The 25491-nt window shown below is 43.1% G+C and overlaps 1 protein-coding gene across 1 annotated transcript in view; it reads right to left on the reverse strand.

The window, feature by feature from the left end:
• LOC309553216 (vitelline membrane outer layer protein 1 homolog) overlaps positions 1-25491 on the reverse strand; it is a 386962-nt gene that overhangs the window by 195514 nt on the left and 165957 nt on the right. The window lies entirely within an intron of this gene.

Genomic DNA, 25491 nt, shown 5'->3' on the forward strand with positions numbered 1-25491 from the left:
TGGACAGGAGTATGTAATGTACAGTCCAGCATACAGAATGCGGTGGTCAGGAGTTTGTAATGTACAGTCCAGCACACAGAGTGCAGTGGTCAGGAGTATGTGATGTACAGTCCAGCATAGAGAGTGCAGTGGTCAGGAGTATGTGATATACAGTCCAGCATTCAGAGTGCAGTGGTCAGGAGTATGTCATGTACAGTCCAGCATACAGAGTGCAGTGGTCAGGAGTAGATAATGTACAGTCCAGCATACAAAGTCCAGTGGACAGGAGTAAGTATCGTACAGCCCTGCATACAGAGTGCAGTGGTCAGGGGCATGTAATGTACAGTCCAGCCTACAGAATGCGGTGGTCAGGGGTTTCTAATGTAAAGTCCAGCAGACAGAGTGCGGTAGCCAGTAGTATTTAATGTACAGTCCAGCATCATTATCTTATTGCCAATAAACTTCAACCCATTTCCGGGCTGCCTGTAAATGTCTATTAGGGCAGCAGCACCCGTTAAAAATTTGGCTGCGGATGGACAATATACTTCGCATGCGCTGTCCCGAAGCCTACCGAGCTTGGAAAAGCTTGTACACGCTCAGCCATTTACAGCCGGGCAGCAGCATGCGCAGTAAGTAAGTGACTAAATGGCGCTCCCTGGCGCCATTTTTAAATGGAAGGCACTTGGTCTCACACTTCATCAGTACATTAGCATGGTGGGTACTAGACCAGACCCCTGAGCACTGCACCATGGCCGGAGAAGCCTGTGGGGAGTCTGGGACTTCCATCACCACCATGGCACTGTACCCCTGCCTGCACCATCCTTGGCTGCTGAACTCTGGAGACTCCCACCACCGGAACCCTGGCCTGTAACATCCATCCATCCATTGCTTGGCTGGCTACTATCTATTATGATGTCCAAGGACTGAAGAGGCACAGGCAGCAGTTACCATACAAGAATGGCAGTGGTGAGATAGTACAGAATTACAGATGTTCACAATCTCTGTCTTGCTACTTCTTGTACCATGTCTGCATCCTCTGACCACCTCCTGTACCATGTTGTATCCTTTGACCACCTCCTGTACCATGTCTGCATCTTCTGACCACCTCCTTTACCATGTCACATCCTCTGACCACCTCATGTACCATGTCTGCATCCTCTGACCACCTTCTGTACCATTTCCGCATCCTCTGACCACCTCCTGAACCAGGTCCCATCCTCTGATCTCCTCCTGTACCATATTTGAATCCTCTGACTACCTGCTGTACCATGTCCCATCCCCTGACCCCCTCTTGAACCATGTCCGCATCCTTTGGCCACCTCTTCAACCATATCCGCATCCTTTGACCACCTCTTGTACCATGTCTGCATCCTTTTACCATCTCCTGTACCATGTCCGCATCCTCTGACCATCTCCTGTACAATGTCCGCATCCTCTGACCATCTCCTGTACCATGTCTGCATCCTCTGACCATCTCCTGTACCATGTCCGCATCCTCTAAACATCTCCTGTACTGTGTCCGCAGGCTCTAACCACCTCCTGTATCATGTCTGCAGCCTTTAACTATCTCTTGTATTATGTATGCAATCTCTGACCATCTCTTGTCTTGTATAATGTCTGCAGTCTCTGAGGGGGAGGCTGGAGAGGAGTCAAGAATGGGAGCGCCGCCGGGATGGGGGTCACAGGAGGAGTCAGACATGTGTGGACTGTGGAGAGGAGACTATAGGATAAAAGCAGAGCCACCAACCTGGAGCCGTCTGACTGAGCCCTGCACAGTGCACCTGAGAGGAGGTCAGTTATAGCACCGCCAGGCCAGTTTGGGGGGGGGGGGTTGATGTAAGGGAGGAGTGTATACAATATTTTAAGGGGGCTCTGATGTAAAGGTTGCCCTTCTATCAGTAACCCCCCCTTACCTTAGTGTATTCACTCTGCAGAAGGTGGTCTCTGGTCACCAGAGTCTCGTCCCCACACCAGAGTTCCCAGCTTTTCCCTTTACATCAGAGTCTGCAGGATTCCCCCTTACAGTGCAAGGGGGAATTCTTTGGACCCAAACGTAAAAAGCAATAATTCAGACCCTGATGTAAGTGGCAACTCATATGTAAAGGGAAGCGCAGTGGACTCTGATATAAGGTGGTCTCTGGTCACTAGGGATGATCAAACTTTTGAAAAGTTTGGTTCAACCAGAACACCCGAATTTCCCAAAAGTTCGGTTCGGATTTCAGAACCCTATTGAAATCAATGGGACCCGAACTTCGGTAATCAAAAAACACCATTTTTTAGCCCTAAAACCCAGTAAATGCCCCTAAAAAGTGCCTAGGGTTCTGGGTCATGCCCCATTAACTATTAATCACACAAAAAAAATCTTAAAAATTGTCATTTTTGATAAAAAAGCCAATTATTGAAAAAATTAAAAAAAAAAAAAAGAGATTTTTTGAATTTTACTTTGGATTTCAGATCTGGGGGGTCTAAAAAGTGTACATGTGAAGTTTCAGCTCTGTAGCATGTCCAGAACCATAAAAAAAAAAAAGATCGTTTGTATTAGAAAACTTTCAGACAGGGGGTTGGCTTCGCTGCTGTGACACCTTGCCTGTTTAATAGAAGGCATTTTTTTGGGTTCTTTGCAGTCAGGAAAAACATCTGAACTTGTGTATAGTGGTACTGTGCACAAGTTCTGATGTTTTGCCTGCCTCCAAAAACCCCCAAAAAATGCCAGCAAAAACACACCTGGGCATTTTTTTTTGACGCTAGCGTTTTTTTGGCATTTTTTGGGTTTTTTTTGAGGCAGGCAAAACATCTGAACTTGTGTATAGTGGTGTATATACACACATACATATATTTATATACACACCTAGACATATATAGGTGTGATAGTAGCAGAAATATATGCTTGCGCTAATGAAATCATTTACAGTAATATATTTCTGCTACTATCACACCTATATATGTCTAGGTGTGTATATAAATATATGTATGTGTGTATATATACCACTATACACAAGTTCAGATGTTTTGCCTGCCTCAAAAGAACCCCAAAAAATGCCAAAAAAAACGCTAGCGTCAAAAAAAGAATGCCCAGGTGTGTTTTTGCTGGCATTTTTTGGGGGTTTTTGGAGGCAGACAAAACATCAGAACTTGTGCACAGTACCACTATACACAAGTTCAGATGTTTTTCCTGACTGCAAAGAACCCAAAAAAATGCCTTCTATTAAACCGGCAAGGTGTGGAAACCGAGAAGAGAAGCCAACCCCCTGTCTGAAAGTTTTCTAATACAAACAATCTTTTTTTTATGGTTCTGGACATGCTAAAGAGCTGAAACTTCACATGTACACTTTTTGACCCCCCAGATCTGAAATCCAAAGTAAAAATCAAAAAATCTCTCTTTTTTTTTTTTTTGTTTAATTTTTTCAATAATTGGCTTTTTTATCAAAAATTACAATTTTTAAGAACTTTTTTTGTGTGATTTTGTGTCTGGGGGGGTCTAAAAGGTGTACCTGTGAAGTTTCAGCTCTGTAGCATGTCCAGAACCAGAAAAAAAGGATTGTATGTATTAGAAAACTTTCAGCTCAGGGGGTTAGCTTCTCTCCACACCTTGCCGTTTTCAAAGCAGGCATTTTTTTGGGTTCTTTGCAGTCAGGAAAAACATCTGAACTTGTGTATAGTGGTACTGTGCACAAGTTCAGATGTTTTGCCTGCCTCCAAAACCCCCCAAAAAATGCCAGCAAAAACACACCTGGGCATTTTTTATTTTTTTTGACGCTAGCGTTTTTTTGGCATTTTTTGGGTTCTTTTGAGGCAGGCAAAACATCTGAACATGTGTATAGGGGGTATATATATACACATATATGTCTGAATATATACCCCTAGATATATATAGGTGTGATAGTAGCAGAAATATATTACTGTAAATGATTTCATTAGCGCAAGCATTTATTTCTGCTACTATCACACCTATATATGTCTAGGGGTATATATTCAGACATATATGTGTATATATACCCCCTATACACATGTTCAGATGTCATGTCTGACATCAAACATGTCCTCAAAAAAGCACTGGCAGTGGCAGCCCCTGCAGCATAAAAAATGCTTGGCTGGTGAGAAGCCATATTCCTGTGCCAAAGCAATTCAGAGAAATGATAATTTCCATATAGCGGTCACCCTGCGGGTTTTGTGACCCTTCCATAGCAGTCACTGCCAGTTAACCCTACACTACACTACGGTCCCCTTACACTCAACACTTTCCCTACAGAAACTAAATTTTTGAAGCTAACTAAAGTGTAAAGGAGCACTCCAACTACACTAGATATCCCTTTCCTCACACTAAAAATAGCTAAATGACACTTTTAAAGTAAAACAGAACTGCTTCCACTCTCATCCATGTCCAGTATAACAATGCTAGGAATATGGCGGGGGCGATCTTATATACTGGGGGGCGTATTCACTAATGATTGGTCTAGGGACCCCATAGTCACTCCAATCACATTCCTAGCATTCTCCTGCCCCCTCAATTGGCTTTTGCTAATGGTTCTGGTCCAATCAAGGGCTTTTAAAGCCCATTTCCTGAAGCATTGCATTTTGGGCGGTTCTGGTTGCCGAATTCCGAACTTTTTGGGCAAAAAGTTCTAAATTCGGCCGAACCTCGAACACCCAATGTTCGGCCTGAACCGATGGTCAACCCGAACCGTTCGATCATCCCTAGTCACCACTGACTTTTGATTGACTTAAACACATTGCTAATAGCACTTGCTACATACTTATAGTTTAAATATTGATAATTGTACTGAACTGAAAATGGCCATTTTAGGTACTTTTTTGAAGTGTCGGTAAAAAATGTGGCTCTATCAGTAAATTAAATTTTTGCCAACCAAAAAATTGGTGTTGTTTGTAAATTTTGGCGTGCTGCCAGTAAATTTCACTTGGGGGGATTGGCAACACTGTCCAGCATACAGAGTGCAATGGCCATAAATATGTAATATACAATAGTAAAACTGGTCAAAATATAGTATTTTAAAGCAGATGCAATCTGCACATCTGGCAGTTCACACTGCCATATGCGATACGCAGGGAGTGTCAATTAAAAGTTAACGACACCCCCAGTTGCGATTGCATATTGCAGTGCGATCTGCAGGTTCGCACAGAATCAGATCGCGCTAGTGTGAACCACTGTGCGATCCGATTCTGAGGCGGCTCAAAAAAAGCCTCATGTGCGAGTTTGCTGTGGTTGTGCTGCGAATTCAGCCATACAAAGTGTATGGCTGAACTCGCATCCGCACATGAGATCGCATGTAATTTAGGAGCAGTGCGCTCCGAATTACATGCGATCTCACAAACCGCACAAGTGTGAACCGGCACTAACACTCTGTTTGTTTATTATTATTTTAAATAAATGAAAAAAAAGGCATATTGAGTTTTTTTATGATTTTATCCGATTAATCAATTAATCGAAAAAATAATCGGCAACTAATCGATTATTAAAATAATCATTAGTTGCAGCCCTACATAGCATGTACATACCATGAATGACACCTTAAAATTCATTCTACTACTCCTCCTGGGTATGGCGATACCACATGTGTGAGACTTTTCCACAGACTAGCCACATACATAGGCCCAACATGCAAGTAGCACCTTCAGGCTTCTTACACATAGCATGTACATACCAAGAATTACACCCCCAAAATACATTCTGCTGAGCAAAGGGTAAAAAAAGGATTACCTGTGGTTTTAGCAGGCAGGAATACTGTCCCAGCACACAAAAAGCATTGGTCCAGACAGTCAACCGAAATGTCCAGGAATTGTCCAGCCTGCAAGCAGAGATATGCCAAAATATTGGTCCTGGCCATAGCTTAAGTAGCAGGCATAGGCATGGCCATTTCAGGTGGCAGGCAGAGGCATTACCAGTTCAGGTGGCAGGCAGAGGCATGGCCAGTTCAAGTGGCAGGCAGGGGCATGGCCAGTTCAGGTGGCAGCAGGCAGCACTATAAGGCTTAGGGCCTTGGCCAGGTAAGACCTGAGGACAGGGGTAGAGGCTTCTCCCACCCAAATCTCTTTGAAGCCTACGAGTCTCCAGACCCTAATCCAAGAAAACATGGAGAAAAAAGTTTTCTCTACTCGGAAATTAAATTCTGGAGCCCCTCACATATGTGAGAACCCTGTGCTGTCTTGAATCCCACTAACATAGTGGCAGGGCAAACGATCAGTTCAGGAGGCAGGCAAAAAGCATGGTCATTTAACAGGCGAGGCCAATTTACGTGTAAAGCAGAAACATGGTTGGCAGAGGCATAGTCGATAAACAGTCCAGGTTCAAAACACAGAAATAGCAGATAGTGGAAACTGGAAAAATGTCTTTACTTCACTAATAGTGTAGTGAAGTGTGATAAATCCAATAGCACTCTCCAATATAGAGGCCTAGCTGGGAGGGACATTGGGGACAGTAGTGTCGGGTTTCCTGGCAAATTCCTCTACTTGAACATACAATACATTTTTTGGGGGGTTTGCGGCCTGTGTGGGTAGGAGGGAGGATATCGGGGAAGTGCCTTTCATGAAGTTTGGCTAATGTATCAGAGGGAATTTGTTTAGGGGCATGGCCATGGGGATAAAGAAGGGCTTTGATACCGTCCTCCTGAAATTTTAGATAGGTTAGGGATCTTTGGATGCACTTGGAAAAAATAATATATGAATTTAACAGGGCTAGTTGAATCAAATAAATGGCGACTTTCCTATACCAAAACAGTGATCTCCTGGTGGCCGAGTAGGGCTGCATAAGCTGGTCGTTCATTTACAAAACGACCACCCCCCCCCCCCACCCGCACCCGCCCCATGATTAGGTTACATTCATGTATACATTTTGGCTTCTGGACAGGACCTCCTCTTGTCTGAAGTTCCACCAAGGTGTCATTATGTATTGTAGAAAGGATGTAGACGTCTCCTTTATCTCTCCACTTTAGGGCTAGTACCTCTTCATTCTGCATACTGGCTTTTTCCGCCAGATTCAATTTTTTGGTGAACAATCTCTGTGGGAAGTCCTTGCGGTTGGGCCGTGCTGTCCCACAGGCCACAGTCTTCTTTAGGTAGAGATGGCGGAAAAGTGGGAGACTCATGTAGAAATTGTCTACATATAGGCAGTGGCATAGCGTGGGGGGTGCAGGGGGGGCCGGCCGCACCGGGCGCAATATTTAGGGGGGCGCAATCCCACGCCCGTGTGTCACTCCTGCCTGTTCTCTTAATTTTATTACAGTGTCCCCAGACAGCCATGTTCCGCTGCGCCCTGTTATTGGGCGAATAGGGTCACGTGCAGCAGGGGGGGGGGTGGGGGGGGGGGCTGGCCTGTCTGTGATCAGGTGGCAGATGCGCACGGGAGTCCCGCCTCGGCACCTCCAGCATCTTCTCCCTCTCCTCTCCTCTCCTCCGGGTGGCACATCATGTGGCGCGCATGGGAGTCCCGCCTCCGGACTGTGAACTTCCACCACACAATCTTCTCCTCCTCCTCTGCTGGATCTCAGGTACGTCCTTTTACAGCCTAGCAGTGTGTCAAAGCCAGCAGCCAGAAAGATAGACAGAGTGAGTTAGGACAGAGCAGTTAGGGTCACGCTGTGTAGTGATCAGTATAGGAATACTGTAGGTAGGACAGTGTAGTGTAGTTGTCAGTGTACTGGACAGTGTAGTGGATAGGGTAGTATAGTGTATTGGGTAGTGTAGTGGGTAGTATAATGTAGTGGTCAGTGTAGTGTAGTGCAGTGGGTAGTGTAGTGGACAGGGTAGTGTAGTGTAGTGTAGTGGGTAGTGTAGTGGGTAGTGTAGTGGACAGGGTAGTGTAGTGTAGTGGGTAGTGTAGTGGGTAGTATAATGTAGTGGTCAGTGTAGTGTAGTGCAGTGGGTAGTGTAGTGGGTAGTGTAGTGGACAGGGTAGTGTAGTGGGTAGTGTAGTGGATAGTGTAGTGTAGTGGGTAGTGTAGTGTAGTGGGTAGTGTAGTGTAGTGGGTAGTATAATGTAATGGTCAGTGTAGTGTAGTGCAGTGGGTAGTGTAGTGGGTAGTGTAGTGTAGTGGGTAGTGTAGTGGACAGGGTAGTGTAGTGTAGTGGGTAGTGTAGTGGACAGGGTAGTGTAGTGTAGTGGGTAGTGTAGTGGACAGTATAGTGTAGTGGGTAGTGTAGTGTAGTGTAGTGGTCAGTGTAGTGGACAGTGTAGTGTGGTGTAGTGTAGTGGACAGTATAGTGTAGTGGGTAGTGTAGTGTAGTGTAGTGCAGTGGACAGTGTAGTGTAGTGGACAGTATAGTGCAGTGGGTAGTGTAGTGGGTAGTGTAGTGTAGTGTAGTGGACAGTGTAGTGTAGTGTAGTGGACAGTATAGTGCAGTGGGTAGTGTAGTGTAGTGGGTAGTGTAGTGTAGTGGACAGTGCAGTGGGTAGTGTAGTGTAGAGGACAGTATAGTGCAGTGGGTAGTGTAGTGGACAGGATAGTGTAGTGGGTAGTGTAGTGTAGTGGGTAGTGTAGTGGACAGTGTAGTTTAGTGGGTAGTGTAGTGTAGTGGAAAGTATAGTGTAGTGGACAGTGTAGTGTAGTGGGTAGTGTAGTGTAGTGGACAGTATAGTGTAGTGTAGTGGGTAGTGTAGTGGTCAGTGTAGTGTAGTGGACAGTGTAGTGGACAGTATAGTGCAGTGGGTAGTGTAGTGTAGTGGGTAGTGTAGTGTAGTGCAGTGGACAGTATAGTGTAGTGGGTAGTGTAGTGTAATGGACAGTATAGTGCAGTGGGTAGGGTAGTGTAGTGTAGTGGACAGTGTAGTGTAGTGGACAGTATAGTGCAGTGGGTAGTGTAGTGGACAGTGTAGTGTAGTGGGTAGAGTAGGGTAGTGGACAGTGTAGTGTAGTGTAGTGTAGTGTAGTGTAGTGTAGTGGACAGTGTAGTGTAGTGGGTAGTGTAGTGGACAGGGTAGTGTAGTGTAGTGGACAGTGTAGTGTAGTGGGTAGTGTAGTGGACAGTATAGTGCAGTGGACAGTGTAGTGTAGTGGGTAGTGTAGAGAAGTGGACAGTATAGTGCAGTGGGTAGTGTAGTGGACAGTGTAGTGTAGTGGACAGTATAGTGCAGTGGGAAGTGTAGTGGACAGTGTAGTGTAGTGGGTAGTGTAGTGGACAGTATAGTGTAGTGTAGTGGACAGTATAGTGTAGTGGGTAGTGTAGTGGACAGTGTAGTGTAGTGGGTAGTGTAGTGTAGTGGTCAGTGTAGTGTAGTAGACAGTGTAGTGTAGTGGACAGTATAGTGTAGTGTAGTGGTCAGTGTAGTGTAGTGTAGTGGTCAGTGTAGTGTAGTGGACAGTATAGTGTAGTGGGCAGTGTAGTGTAGTGGACAGTGTAGTGCTCAGTGTAGTGTACTACTACACTGACCACTACACTACACTACACTGACCACTACACTGTCCACTACACTACACTGACCATTACACTACACTGACCACTGCACTACACTGACCACTACACTACACTGACCAGCCTGGACAGTGTAGTGTAGTGGACAGGTAGGTCAGTTTAGTGGTCAGTTTAGGTATCAGGTAGGTTCCTGTAGTGGACAGTGTAGAAATCAGGTAGGCCACTCAGTGTAGAGGTCAGTCCAGTTGCCAGTATAGGAATCCGGTAGGTTAGTGAAGTGGACAGGTAGGTCAGTGTAGGAATCAGGTAGGTTAGTGGTCAGTGTAGGAATCAGGCTGGTCAGTACTATTGTAGGAAGAGACTCAGGGAGTGCTAAAAGTCCGCAGGTTAGTGGGCGCAAATTGCTTGCCTTGCCCCGGGCGCTGACAACCCACGCTACGCCACTGCATATAGGTGGTAACCCTTCCCAAACAGTGGTTCTTTCAGCTGCCAGATGATTTTGCCACTTGTCCCAATATAGGTAGGGCATCCAGAGGGGGTTATTTGGCTGTCCTTTTCCTCATAAATTTTAAAATCATATGTGTAACCTGTGTCGCATGCCTTGTAAAATTTTACCCCATATTTGGCCTGTTTACTGGGGAGGTATTGCTTGATGCCAAGTCTTCCGGTGAAGTGGACTAAGGATTCATCTACACAAATATTTATATCAGGGGTAAACATTTGCTTGAAGCTGAAGCAAAAAAAAAAATAGATTAGGGGCCGAATTTTGAATAATTTATCATAATTAGGAAGATTTTGAAGGAGACACTGGACATTTTTGTTGAAATGTAAAAATCTCATCATTTCGTAACGAGTTCTGGGCATCAAAGAGGAGTATAGTGAAAAAACTATCAGCGCAAGACTAAGTGAAATTCAAATGTGTATAAATGTGCTAGAATAAATCAATATATAAATCCGGCTGCATACACAAATTGTGTCCACACCTCACAACAAAAACATAAAAATCAAAAAACGTGCTGCGCCAGAAGTGCACAAAAATAATTAGTGATTAATGAATCAACAAGTGTTATCAACAAAATATGGTGTCCATCATATGTGCTCTGATGAAACATAAATGTTCATATAAAGTGCTCCAAAGTAATGATTAGTATATCCAGGTGATGACAGGACAGCCTCAATCCCTTGTGAATCAAGCAGGAACCACCAGTGTGTGAACTCCCTCCACCAGTAAGATTGGCCTCTCACCTTGATACCAGGCCCAAACGGGCCAGCATGAGCATATCAGGGGATAAACAGACTATCACAGGTAACCTCTCCAGCCTTCACCTCCGGGGGTCGCCAGGACATAAAATAAAGATAAAGCAAAGATCTAGTGCTCTCTGAATGTAAATAATGAGCTTTTATTGAGCATAAAGGGGTAACTCACATTTGTTGGGCACTCAGCCGTGCCTGCTGTTATGGCATTCAGTGTTAGAGAGTAGCACCCGAGCGATCGGCGTCAGGCACGCAGGCTCCGCCTCCCTATACGCGTTACGCCTGGAGCGTGGGCTCCGTTTGGCTTCTTCGGTAGGGGTGAAGTTTGCGTGTCCAGCCTCGCCTATTTACCAATGCTGCTAACGGTGGATTGGCCAGCGGTCACATGTCCTCCTCACTCTGAGCTATGCACAGGACACCGGAACCAAAAGATACACTTCCTGTGATCTTCGGTGTCACTAGCTATTATATCGAGGGGGCAATTTGAAACATATATAGATCTACTAAATCACTACCAGAGACCGCGTGACTGCGCCGCCATCCCCCGGGTGTTTCTCCTAAAATCTTCGCATAAAAACATCTTTATTACATAAAATCGCATCATAAAATCGCATTAAATCAAATTATTGCCATAATGTTAAAAACTCACAAAATATATTATTGTTAAAAGTGGAATACCTCTAATATATTGCTAATTCTATAAAATGACACAAAAATATAAAAGAAAAAAAAATATTTTATGTATATAAAAATAGATAAAAATTAAAAATCTGTATAAAAACTATGACAAATGTCTATATATTAAATGATGAATATTGAGTGAATCTACAGATATTTCAGGGAGGGGGGGCTATCTATCACTAATGAAGCAGTTGAGGTCAAAATCCTTATTTAACCCCCTGGGTGCCAATACTTTCGTCTCATACACCCAGAAGGACTCTCTTCTGCTTAATTGTCGAATGTAGTTTCCCCCCCTCCAATGTGGCTGGACATGTTCAATTCCCCAAAACTTTAGAGAATGAGGGTTTCTATCATGGACTTCTCTAAAGTGCTTGGAGACGCTGTGTGACACCTCACCCTTTTTTATATTTTTGATGTGTTCTCCTATTCTTACGTTCAGGGGTCGTGATGTGCGACCCACATATTGGAGTCCACAGCCACACTCCATCATGTAGACCACCCCAATGGTGGTACATGTAATTAAATCTTTAATATGGTATTCGTTGCCTGTGCTGTTAGATTTAAACAATTTTCTTTTCTTTATGTTTTTCCTCGTTTGTCGACAGACACCGCATTTCCCACATGCAAAAAATCCGGATAGAAACTGGAAAACAGTATTTTTCATACGCTTAGGGGGATCTACCACTCCCGGTGCTAACCTATCTTTCAACACAGGTGCTCGCCTGTATTTGAAACCAGGTTTCCCTGGAAGGTGGGGTCCCAAAACTTTATCTTGTTTGAGGACACTCCAGTGTTTTTTAATGATGCGTTCAACTTGCTTGTGTTGAGCATTATAATCAAGCACAAGCTAAAAATTATTGTTCACCTCCCTTGGTGGTGTCCTCTTGTTTTCCAAAAGTTCAGTTCTATTTAATAATGCTACTTGTTGTAAATCAGAATTCACTTTCTCCATGTTGTATCCCTTTGCCTGAAATCGTTCCACTAGTACTTTGGACTGTGTAATAAAGTCATTGTCATTTGAGCAATTTCTTTTAATCCTGATAAGTTGTCCCCTCGGAATGTTAAATAGCCAATTTTTATGGTGACAACTATCCATAGGTAAATAGGAGTTGCGGTCGGTAGGTTTAAAAAAAATTTTTGTATGTAAACGACCATCTTTTATAAAAATCTCCAAATCTAGGAAATTCAATTTCTCCTTGCTCTCAGTCCATGTAAGTGCGATATTCTTGTTATTAAAATTCATTCTGGTTTTAAAAAAATTAAAAGATAAAATGTCTCCTTCCCAGATAATAATCAAATCATCAATGAATCTTTTATAGAAGATTAATTCTGGGGGTCTGTTCACTAAAATCTCCTCCTCCTCCCATTGGGCCATAAATAAATTAGCTACGCTGGGGGCAAATCTTGCCCCCATAGCTACGCCTTTGGTTTGTAAAAAATATTCTCCCGCATACCAAAAATAATTGTGATTGAGGCAAAATTCCAAACTTTCTAAAAGAAATTCTACATGTTCCCCATCTAAATCTGATTCATCTAAGGCCCATACCGCTGCCTCCATTGCAGCCTCATGGCCGATGATAGTGTAAAGAGAACCTACATCCGCCGTAGCAAGGATGCAGTTCTCTGATATGGGTAAATCCTGTAGCAATTGTATCACATTTTTGGTATCTTTGATATATGCTTGTGTTCGGGTAACCAATGGTTGTAAATAAAAATCGATATATTGGCCCAATCTTGAACTGAGGGAGTCAATGCCATTTATAATGGGCCTCCCCGGAGGTTTCTCTACACATTTGTGAACTTTAGGGAGGAAATAAATAATAGGGGTTCTACAGGCAATGGGATTCAAATAAAGTGCTTCTTTCTTATTTAAAATAGCATTAGTCAATCCATTTTTGATAAGTTTCTCCAATTCTTTCTTGTAATCATTCACCGGATTGTGTCGTAATCGAGAATATGTGTTCTGATCTGAGAGTTGTTTTCTCATCTCATTATCATAGTATTCTGTGCTCATGACAACGATACCCCCGCCTTTGTCAGCTGGTCGTATCACCACTTTTTTGTTTTTCTCTAGGCTGGCTATGCCGTTTTGGATCCACTGTGGATCTTGCATTTTTCTGACTTTCAAGTGTTCAACATCATGAGCTACCAGATTTTTGAACACTTCCATATATTTGTTATCTTTGTTTGGCGGGTTAAACACAGATTTATTTTTCAAAGTGGAGTGATGTGTTCTCTCACTCACATTGGGTCGCTTGTCCGGTTTGGCCAGAAAATACTTTTTTTGAGTTAGCGTTCTCATATATTTCTGTAGATTCACATAGGTGTCGAATTTGCTTAGGTTCTTCACCGGGGCAAATTTCAACCCTTTATCCAAGACTTTCATCTCTTCTTTACTAAGGGGTATTCCACTGATGTTAAATACACCCGCACCTATTGGCTCTTGCTTTTTTTGGAAGCGTCGGCCTGCTCTTCGTCCTCTTTTTCTTTTCTTTTTCCCCCAGATGGTTTTCCAGTTGGTCCCTTGTACCCCCACAGGGCACTGGGTTTCCCTAAAAAAACATCTGGGGGATTGGTTGCCGCTGGCTGATACAATGGAGAGAATCTATTGGTGGTGGGGATATCATATGAGGTGGAGGGACGAGGGGACTCATAAAACGATGAATCCTTTCTTTCTCTCCACTGATTTTGGGTACCCCTTGGTTCTTGGTGGTACCAGTTCCCCTGTACTGGTTGATAAGATTGGTTCCCCTGTACTGGTTGGTAGGATCCACCATTATTCTTCCATTGTCCTCTACCCCTTCCTCTAGGGCCACCTCTTCCTGCTCTTCTCCCTCTTCCATTCCCTCTCTGAGGGGGGTGGTAGGGGGGTGCAGGGGTTATATTTGGTTCATTCCTTATTGGGGCCGGTGGTGGTCTACTCCACACCGGGGGTGTCATATTGACTCTTTCAGGTGTACTATCTCTAGATGGTGCAGCAGAGTTGGTCTGCAAATCTTTTTGCCATTTAAAAACCTCGTTACTCCTATAGTCGTTCATATCGCGGATGAACTTTCTCCTCTTTTTTTCTTGAGTCTCTTTATCAGTTTTTTCTAATTTTTTCTTCAGCTCACTCGCTAATTGGTTGAACTCTGGAGACTCCTTTAGGGGTTCTAGTTTCTTTTTAAGCTCAGCTATATTGAGTTCTGTTGTTGCCAATTTTTGCCGTTTCCGTTTAAGCAAAAGGTTCATCAACTCCTGACCTTTAGCATTGAAAAAAATAAACCATTCATTGAGTGCATCCTCATCATCCAGTCCGTCATTAGGGGGAACATCCCACCTAAGGCGTCTGGGGGTGAGTTGGTGGGCTATATATTGTTCAAAAGATACAATATCCCACCAGGCTCTGGTTTTCTTTTCCATAAGGAAACCTAGCTTTCTAAAGCTCTGTGACAGATCCTCATATTTACCTCTACCTACCTATCAGCAGCAGCTATGGAGATATTCGATTATTTTGAAAACAGAGAGATAAAAATTGATGACATATTCTCAGGGGACAAAAATAGAGGTAAATATGAGGATCTGTCACAGAGCTTTAGAAAGCTAGGTTTCCTTATGGAAAAGAAAACCAGAGCCTGGTGGGATATTGTATCTTTTGAACAATATATAGCCCACCAACTCACCCCCAGACGCCTTAGGTGGGATGTTCCCCCTAATGACGGACTGGATGATGAGGATGCACTCAATGAATGGTTTATTTTTTTCAATGCTAAAGGTCAGGAGTTGATGAACCTTTTGCTTAAACGGAAACGGCAAAAATTGGCAACAACAGAACTCAATATAGCTGAGCTTAAAAAGAAACTAGAACCCCTAAAGGAGTCTCCAGAGTTCAACCAATTAGCGAGTGAGCTGAAGAAAAAATTAGAAAAAACTGATAAAGAGACTCAAGAAAAAAAGAGGAGAAAGTTCATCCGCGATATGAACGACTATAGGAGTAACGAGGTTTTTAAATGGCAAAAAGATTTGCAGACCAACTCTGCTGCACCATCTAGAGATAGTACACCTGAAAGAGTCAATATGACACCCCCGGTGTGGAGTAGACCACCACCGGCCCCAATAAGGAATGAACCAAATATAACCCCTGCACCCCCCTACCACCCCCCTCAGAGAGGGAATGGAAGAGGGAGAAGAGCAGGAAGAGGTGGCCCTAGAGGAAGGGGTAGAGGACAATGGAAGAATAATGGTGGATCCTACCAACCAGTACAGGGGAACCAATCTTATCAACCAGTACAGGGGAACTGGTACCACCAAGAACCAAGGGGTACCCAAAATCAGTGGAGAGAAAGAAAGGATTCATCTTTTTATGAGTCCCCTCGTCCCTCCACCTCATATGATATCCCCACCACCAATAGATTCTCTCCATTGTATCAGCCAGCGGCAACCAATCCCCCAGATGTTTTTTTAGGGAAACCCAGTGCCCTGTGGGGGTACAAGGGACCAACTGGAAAACCATCTGGGGGAAAAAGAAAAGAAAAAGAGGACGAAGAGCAGGCCGACGCTTCCAAAAAAAGCAAGAGCCAATAGGTGCGGGTGTATTTAACATCAGTGGAATACCCCTTAGTAAAGAAGAGATGAAAGTCTTGGATAAAGGGTTGAAATTTGCCCCGGTGAAGAACCTAAGCAAATTCGACACCTATGTGAATCTACAGAAATATATGAGAACGCTAACTCAAAAAAAGTATTTTCTGGCCAAACCGGACAAGCGACCCAATGTGAGTGAGAGAACACATCACTCCACTTTGAAAAATAAATCTGTGTTTAACCCGCCAAACAAAGATAACAAATATATGGAAGTGTTCAAAAATCTGGTAGCTCATGATGTTGAACACTTGAAAGTCAGAAAAATGCAAGATCCACAGTGGATCCAAAACGGCATAGCCAGCCTAGAGAAAAACAAAAAAGTGGTGATACGACCAGCTGACAAAGGCGGGGGTATCGTTGTCATGAGCACAGAATACTATGATAATGAGATGAGGAGACAACTCTCAGATCAGAACACATATTCTCGATTACGACACAATCCGGTGAATGATTACAAGAAAGAATTGGAGAAACTTATCAAAAATGGATTGACTAATGCTATTTTAAATAAGAAAGAAGCACTTTATTTGAATCCCATTGCCTGTAGAACCCCTATTATTTATTTCCTCCCTAAAGTTCACAAATGTGTAGAGAAACCTCCGGGGAGGCCCATTATAAATGGCATTGACTCCCTCAGTTCAAGATTGGGCCAATATATCGATTTTTATTTACAACCATTGGTTACCCGAACACAAGCATATATCAAAGATACCAAAAATGTGATACAATTGCTACAGGATTTACCCATATCAGAGAACTGCATCCTTGCTACGGCGGATGTAGGTTCTCTTTACACTATCATCGGCCATGAGGCTGCAATGGAGGCAGCGGCATGGGCCTTAGATGAATCAGATTTAGATGGGGAACATGTAGAATTTCTTTTAGAAAGTTTGGAATTTTGCCTCAATCACAATTATTTTTGGTATGCAGGAGAATATTTTTTACAAACCAAAGGCGTAGCTATGGGGGCAAGATTTGCCCCCAGCGTAGCTAATTTATTTATGGCCCAATGGGAGGAGGAGGAGATTTTAGTGAACAGACCCCCAGAATTAATCTTCTATAAAAGATTCATTGATGATTTGATTATTATCTGGGAAGGAGACATTTTATCTTTTAATTTTTTTAAAACCAGAATGAATTTTAATAACAAGAATATCGCACTTACATGGACTGAGAGCAAGGAGAAATTGAATTTCCTAGATTTGGAGATTTTTATAAAAGATGGTCGTTTACATACAAAAATTTTTTTTAAACCTACCGACCGCAACTCCTATTTACCTATGGATAGTTGTCACCATAAAAATTGGCTATTTAACATTCCGAGGGGACAACTTATCAGGATTAAAAGAAATTGCTCAAATGACAATGACTTTATTACACAGTCCAAAGTACTAGTGGAACGATTTCAGGCAAAGGGATACAACATGGAGAAAGTGAATTCTGATTTACAACAAGTAGCATTATTAAATAGAACTGAACTTTTGGAAAACAAGAGGACACCACCAAGGGAGGTGAACAATAATTTTAAGCTTGTGCTTGATTATAATGCTCAACACAAGCAAGTTGAACGCATCATTAAAAAACACTGGAGTGTCCTCAAACAAGATAAAGTTTTGGGACCCCACCTTCCGGAGAAACCTGGTTTCATATACAGGCGAGCACCTGTGTTGAAAGATAGGTTAGCACCGGGAGTGGTAGATCCCCCTAAGCGTATGAAAAATACTGTTTTCCAGTTTCTATCCGGATTTTTTGCATGTGGGAAATGCGGTGTCTGTCGACAAACGAGGAAAAACATAAAGAAAAGAAAATTGTTTAAATCTAACAGCACAGGCAACGAATACCATATTAAAGATTTAATTACATGTACCACCATTGGGGTGGTCTACATGATGGAGTGTGGCTGTGGACTCCAATATGTGGGTCGCACATCACGACCCCTGAACGTAAGAATAGGAGAACACATCAAAAATATAAAAAAGGGTGAGGTGTCACACAGCGTCTCCAAGCACTTTAGAGAAGTCCATGATAGAAACCCTCATTCTCTAAAGTTTTGGGGAATTGAACATGTCCAGCCACATTGGAGGGGGGGAAACTACATTCGACAATTAAGCAGAAGAGAGTCCTTCTGGGTGTATGAGACGAAAGTATTGGCACCCAGGGGGTTAAATAAGGATTTTGACCTCAACTGCTTCATTAGTGATAGATAGCCCCCCCTCCCTGAAATATCTGTAGATTCACTCAATATTCATCATTTAATATATAGACATTTGTCATAGTTTTTATACAGATTTTTAATTTTTATCTATTTTTATATACATAAAATATTTTTTTTTTCTTTTATATTTTTGTGTCATTTTATAGAATTAGCAATATATTAGAGGTATTCCACTTTTAACAATAATATATTTTGTGAGTTTTTAACATTATGGCAATAATTTGATTTAATGCGATTTTATGTAATAAAGATGTTTTTATGTGATGATTTTAGGAGAAACACCCGGGGGATGGCGGCGCAGTCACGCGGTCTCTGGTAGTGATTTAGTAGATCTATATATGTTTCAAATTGCCCCCTCGATATAATAGCTAGTGACACCGAAGATCACAGGAAGTGTATCTTTTGGTTCCGGTGTCCTGTGCATAGCTCAGAGTGAGGAGGACATGTGACCGCTGGCCAATCCACCGTTAGCAGCATTGGTAAATAGGCGAGGCTGGACACGCAAACTTCACCCCTACCGAAGAAGCCAAACGGAGCCCACGCTCCAGGCGTAACGCGTATAGGGAGGCGGAGCCTGCGTGCCTGACGCCGATCGCTCGGGTGCTACTCTCTAACACTGAATGCCATAACAGCAGGCACGGCTGAGTGCCCAACAAATGTGAGTTACCCCTTTATGCTCAATAAAAGCTCATTATTTACATTCAGAGAGCACTAGATCTTTGCTTTATCTTTATTTTATGTCCTGGCGACCCCCGGAGGTGAAGGCTGGAGAGGTTACCTGTGATAGTCTGTTTATCCCCTGATATGCTCATGCTGGCCCGTTTGGGCCTGGTATCAAGGTGAGAGGCCAATCTTACTGGTGGAGGGAGTTCACACACTGGTGGTTCCTGCTTGATTCACAAGGGATTGAGGCTGTCCTGTCATCACCTGGATATACTAATCATTACTTTGGAGCACTTTATATGAACATTTATGTTTCATCAGAGCACATATGATGGACACCATATTTTGTTGATAACACTTGTTGATTCATTAATCACTAATTATTTTTGTGCACTTCTGGCGCAGCACGTTTTTTGATTTTTATCAAAGAGGAGTAGACTAGCATATGATGGATAGGTAGGGTAGACCAGTAGGAATGGAGTTCATTTTTTTTGTCAGCCCCATGTTGAGGGTTAGTCCAAGGAAAATGTTTAATTCTTCCACGGTGAGGGGTTTCCAAACAAAAGGGTGGACATAGAAAGAATCGGGATTGTTGGCAATATGTTGGTTGGCGTACAGTTTACACTGCTTCATCCGTGAAAAATAAATAAAAATAATAATCTCCTGAGCCTCTTTGTTAGGATTCTGTCCTCCTCAGTTTCCATTTCAGAGCCACTGCTTTCTACTGGCTCATAATCACTATCCGAATCTGATGGAGAGAGTTCCCCGCTACTCTCGTACGACATACTCTGGAGTATATGGAAAGCATCCTCGCTGCTAAATAATTTTTTTGCCACGTGGACAGATGTGCGCAGATGATTCCTGGGACAGATGTGTGACAGATGTTGATCACTGGGATGTGGCAGATGTTCACTGGGACAGATGTGGCAGATGTTCAATGGGACAGATGTGGCAGATCACAGACAGATGTGACAGATGTGGCAGATCATGGACAGATGTGGCAGATGATCACAGACAGATGTGGCAGATGATCACGTACAGATGTGGCAGATGATGTGCACCAGATGATCATGGACAGATGTGGCAGATGATCATGGACAGATGTGGCAAATAATTACAGACAGGTGTGGCAGATGATTACAGACAGGTGTGGCAGATGATCACAGACATATGTGGCAGATGATCATGGACAGATGTGGCAGATGGTCATGGACAGGTGTGCCAGAAGTTCCCTGTAACAGATTATTTTACTGGGACAAATCTGTGATGGGTGTTTTCACTGTGTTGGGGACACTGTTTTAGGGACACTAGCTGGGTGATCAGTGTGTAAAAAGCAGTAAATAAGCTCAAAACTCACTGATCCCTGGCTGGCAGCACAGATCCGCTCTCCTTCTCCTCACTGACACACTGGCTCTGTGTGAGGAGAAGCAGAGCCGATTGCCGTTATAATGGCTGTGTTGACATTACATGATGGCTGTGATTGGACACAGCCATCATGTGATCAGGTGGGCCAATTACACAGCCCTCCTGTTGAGCAGTATTGCGTGTGTCTGGGGGACACAGGCACACCAGGATCGCGCAGCTGAATGGGCACACGGCTGCATGATCTCCCTCCTTCTGCTTGTAACGTTAAAATAAATAAAATACACCCAGCCATATGTATGCAGTGGCCTGGTGGGAAGTGGTTAAGGCTTTTTTACTTTATTTTTACCTGGTGATCCTGACATCCATGCTCCAATTGCTTTTCAGAGGTGTTTAACAAGTGGTGATGATGCGATATGTTACCTCATCACCACCTAATTTAACCCTATAGTTGGTGTACTACCTACACGCAATCAGATGCATCGCATGCAGTTGCATTACGATTCTGGTGTGTGCCCCATAGAACTGCATTTGTTTTGTTCAGCTTTTTCACGTGCCCATGGCATGTGCATAACGATGATCGGCAGGCAGGCATGTTCAGGCATGAGCCCGAAAGGAATCTGGCCACACAGGACAGAGAGAAGGTGAAAGCGCTAAATAAATTCTTCTCTCAGTCTTCACACAAGAATTGGGGGGCTACACTAACCCAGCTTGTAATGTTTAAAAAAATAATACACCTCAGGAAGCACCCTCATGATTAACGGAAGACTCAGAACTAAACTTGAAAAACTTAACCCAAATAAATCACCGAGACCGTATGGCTTGGACCCGAGGGTGCTTAACCTCCTCGGCAGTATGATTCTTTCTGATTTTAGGTGCTGAAAGCAGTACAATTATTTTGCATGTAATTCTTAAGAACGAGCAGCCCAAACCAACTATTTACTTATGATTTTTTTTTTTTACTGTGCGTACTTCTTTATAACATCTCGGGCATGATAAAGTTTGAAACACAAAATCATAAATTATAATATAATAAATAACTATAAATAAATTAAAGTATATATATATATACTGTATATATATATATATATATATATATATATATATATATATATATATACATAAAAAAGTACAGTAAAACTGCAGGCACTGGGGGGCAAACTAATGTGAATTTATTTCATTTTGCAATGTATCAGTGTGTTTTACTTTTGAATTTGCCGCCGGTTTCACCCCCCTGCGAACGTCAAGTCACAGGAGACAGAAGCCGGGGCACACAGAGCATCGGGAGGAAGATCTGCCGCCGCACACCGCCCGCATACATCGCTGGATCCCGGTGACAAGGTAAGTAACCCCTCTACCAGGATCCAGCGATCTTCCCAGCGGTACCCCGAGTGTGGCTTAGGGGTTACCGCTTTTGGCACTGAAATTTAACCATGAGTGTGGCAGTTAGCACCCTACAGGCAAAACGACATCTACGTCGCTCGCCCACGAGCCTCTAGGGGGCAAGCACGCACCGCCGGAGGCGCGCTCCCGCCCCGCTCGTTCACTAACATCCCCGCACGAGTGAAAGGCTGCACCAATGTCCGCTGGTCACTCGCGATCTCCCGCTGGAGAGGGAGAAAGGCAGGCGGCTGATGTAAACAAAGCCGCCTGTCATTCTCCCTGGTGTAACTGCAGAGATCATACGATCCTGCTATGTAGGATCGTATGTCTCTGTGGTTACATCACAAGCCATGCCCCCCCCCCCCCCACTGATCACCAATAAAGTTAACCCCTTCCCTGCCAGTGTCATTTTTACAGTAACAGTGCATATTTTCAGTGCCTTGCGAAAATATTCGGCCACCTTGAACTTTGCGACCTTTTGGCACATTTCAGGCTTCAAACATAAAGATATAAAACTGTAATTTTTGTGAAGAATCAACAACAAGTGGGGCACAATCATGAAGTGGAACAAAATGTATTGGATATTTCAAACTTTGTTAACAAATAAAAAACTGAAAAATTGGGCGTGCAAAATTATTCAGCCCCTTTACTTTCAGTGCAGCAAACTCTCTCCAGAAGTTCAGTGAGGATCTCTGAATGATCCAATGTTGTCCTAAATGACTAATGATGATAAATAGAATCCACCTGTGTGTAATCAAGTCTCCGTATAAATGCACCTGCACTGTGATAGTCTCAGAGGTCCGTTTAAAGCGCAGAGAGCATCGTGAAGAACAAGGAACACACCAGGCAGGTCCGAGATACTGTTGTGGAGAAGTTTAAGGCCGGATTTGGATACAAAAAATTTCCCAAGCTTTAAACATCCCAAGGAGCACTGTGCAAGCGATAATATTGAAATGGAAGGAGTATCAGACCACTGCAAATCTACGAAGACCTGGCCGTCCCTCTAAACTTTCAGCTCATACAAGGAGAAGACTGATCAGAGATGCAGCCAAGAGGCCCATGATCACTCTGGATGAACTGCAGAGATCTATAGCTGAGGTGGGAGACTCTGTCCATAGGACAACAATCAGTCGTATACTGCACAAATCTGGCCTTTATGGAAGAGTGGCAAGAAGAAAGCCATTTCTTAAAGATATCCATAAAAAGTGTCGTTTAAAGTTTGCCACAAGCCACCTGGGAGACACACCAAAAATGTGGAAGAAGGTGCTCTGGTCAGATGAAACCAAAATCAAACTTTTTGGCAACAATGCAAAACGTTATGTTTGGCTTAAAAGCAACACAGCTCATCACCCTGAACGCACCATCCCCACTGTCAAACATGGTGGTGGCAGCATCATGGTTTGGGCCTGCTTTTCTTCAGCAGGGACAGGGAAGATGGTTAAAATTGATGCTAAGATGGATGGAGCCAAATACAGGACCATTCTGGAAGAAAACCTGATGGAGTCTGCAAAAGACCTGAGACTGGGACGGAGATTTGTCTTCCAACAAGACAATGATCCAAAACATAAAGCAAAATCTACAATGGAATGGTTCACAAATAAACATATCCAGGTGTTAGAATGGCCAAGTCAAAGTCTAGACCTGAATCCAATCGAGAATCTGTAGAAAGAACTGAAAACTGCTGCTCACAATCGCTCTCCATCCAACCTCACTGAGCTCGAGCTGTTTTGCAAGGAGGAATGGGCAAAAATTTCAGTCTCTCGATGTGCAAAACTGATAGAGACATACCCCAAGCCACTTACAGCTGTAATCGCAGCAAAAGGTGGCGCTACAAAGTATTAACTTAAAGCGGAGTTCCGGCCACAAAAAAAAAATTTCAATGAACATACCCCCGGGACAGTCAGGGCTAGTGCATTCCACAATGGCTAGCCTCTGATCTGTCCCGGTTTGCACTTACCTTTTAGAAGAAATACATACTTTGATAATTTCTTCTCCAGCGCTGCCATCTCAGGTGTGGGCAGCTTGAAGCCAGCGCGATCCTCTTCCGCGTCCTCTTCCGTCCTCTTCGGCCCCGCGATGCACTGTGCCGGCCCCGCCGTCACTTCCGGGTCTGCAGTGTCCTCCCTGCACAGCTTCTGGGCATGCCCAGAAGCTGTTTAGCAAGGTATGACGCGCCTACACCGGAACTGACATCGGGGCCGGTGCAGGCCCATTGATTCTTGGGAGCGATGCTGTTCAGCTCCCAGGAATCATTGCAAAGCGGAAGTGACGGCGCAGGCCGTAAGGCCGAGGGAGGATGTGGAAGAGAGGTGAGTATTTTCTTTCTGCAATTACAAGGTAAGTAAAAAAAAAAAATACTAACTACTTATTTCTTTTTCAGGTGAGCTATAGCAAGCGGATGGCCCAATATCGACTATGTCGATTTTGTGGCCGGAACTCCGCTTTAAGGGGGCTGAATAATTTTGCACGCCCAATTTTTCAGTTTATTTGTTAAAAAAGTTTGAAATATCCAATAAATTTTGTTCCACTTCATGATTGTGTCCCACTTGTTGTTGATTCTTCACAAAAAAATTGTTTTATATTTTTATGTTTGAAGCCTGAAATGTGGCAAAAGGTCGCAAAGTTCAAGAGGGCCGAATACTTTCGCAAGGCACTGTATAGCACTGATTACTGTAGTAATGTCACTGGTACCCCCAAAAGTGTCAAAAATGTCAGTCAGGTGTCTGATCTGTCCGCCGCAATGTCGCAGTCCCGCAAAAAAAAAAAAATCGCAGATCGCCGCCATTGCTAGTAAAAAAAAAAAAAAGAACAATAAAAATGACATAAATCTTTCCCGTAGTTAGTAGACGCAATAACTTTTGTGCAAACCAATCAAAATACGCTTATTGCGATTTTTTTCTACCAAACATATGTAGCAGGAAACAAATTGGCCTAAAATGTTAAAAAATGTTGATTTTTACATTTTTTTGGGGGGAATTTCATATTAAAAAAAATGGGAAAATATTGTTATTTTTTCAAAATTGTCGCTCTTTTTTTGTTTATAGCGCAAAAAATAAAAATCGCACAGGTGATCAAATACCACTAAAAGAAAGCTCTGTTTGTGGGAAAAAAAGGACGTCAATTTCATTTGGGTACAGTGCCGCAAGACCGCGCAATTGTCTGTTAAAGTCACGCAGTGCCAAATCGCAAAATAGGCCCTGGTCTTTGAGCAGCTAAATCCTCCGGGGCTTAAGTTGTTAATTTTCAGTTTCAGCTTAGCAGTTATCAGATTAAGCAACAAGTATTCTGAAGAAAAACACTTAGCGATAAGACCACACTAAGTGGTTAGAATGCTTCTACTGAAAAGGAAGTAACAAAGTCAAGTAAAGTTTCTGTGTACCGTAAGACAACTGTATAAGGATGTACTAACAATTGGTTGGCGTATGTCCATAATTGGAGACAACATATTTGTTATGTATAAGACCACACATCCCATGAAGGTGTGTCAGTCCCCTATTGGTGGTAAAACTATAGGTGGACATTTTCTATTGGTGTAATGGAAACATGGCCCGGTCATATCCTATTTTTGTATGTTGTACTTAAGATATGGAATCAGGAAATAAAGACGAGTGTCAATATGTGTCTTTGATTGACCTGTATTTACACTGCTCCCACAAAGCTTGTGTTTGTCTTAGCATGGGGAATGGACAGTGCCAGCAAAGGTCAGTGTTATAAAGTTAGATAGAAAAAGAAGGTATTCTATTAACCACTTTTGGACCAGAAGGTTTTACCCCCTTAATGACCAGGCCATTCTATACGATTTGGCACTTTAACAGACAATTGTGGGGTCGTACGACACTGTACCCAAATAAATGGATGTGCTTTTTTTCCCACAAATAGAGCTTTCTTTTAGTGGTATTTGATCACCTGTGCGATTTTTATTTTTTGCGCTATAAACAAAAAAAGAGCGACAATTCTGAAAAAAAAAAAAA

The sequence above is a fragment of the Pelophylax lessonae genome (assembly GCF_965119305.1).
Source record: "Pelophylax lessonae genome assembly, chromosome: 4".
NCBI classification, from domain to species: domain Eukaryota; kingdom Metazoa; phylum Chordata; class Amphibia; order Anura; family Ranidae; genus Pelophylax; species Pelophylax lessonae.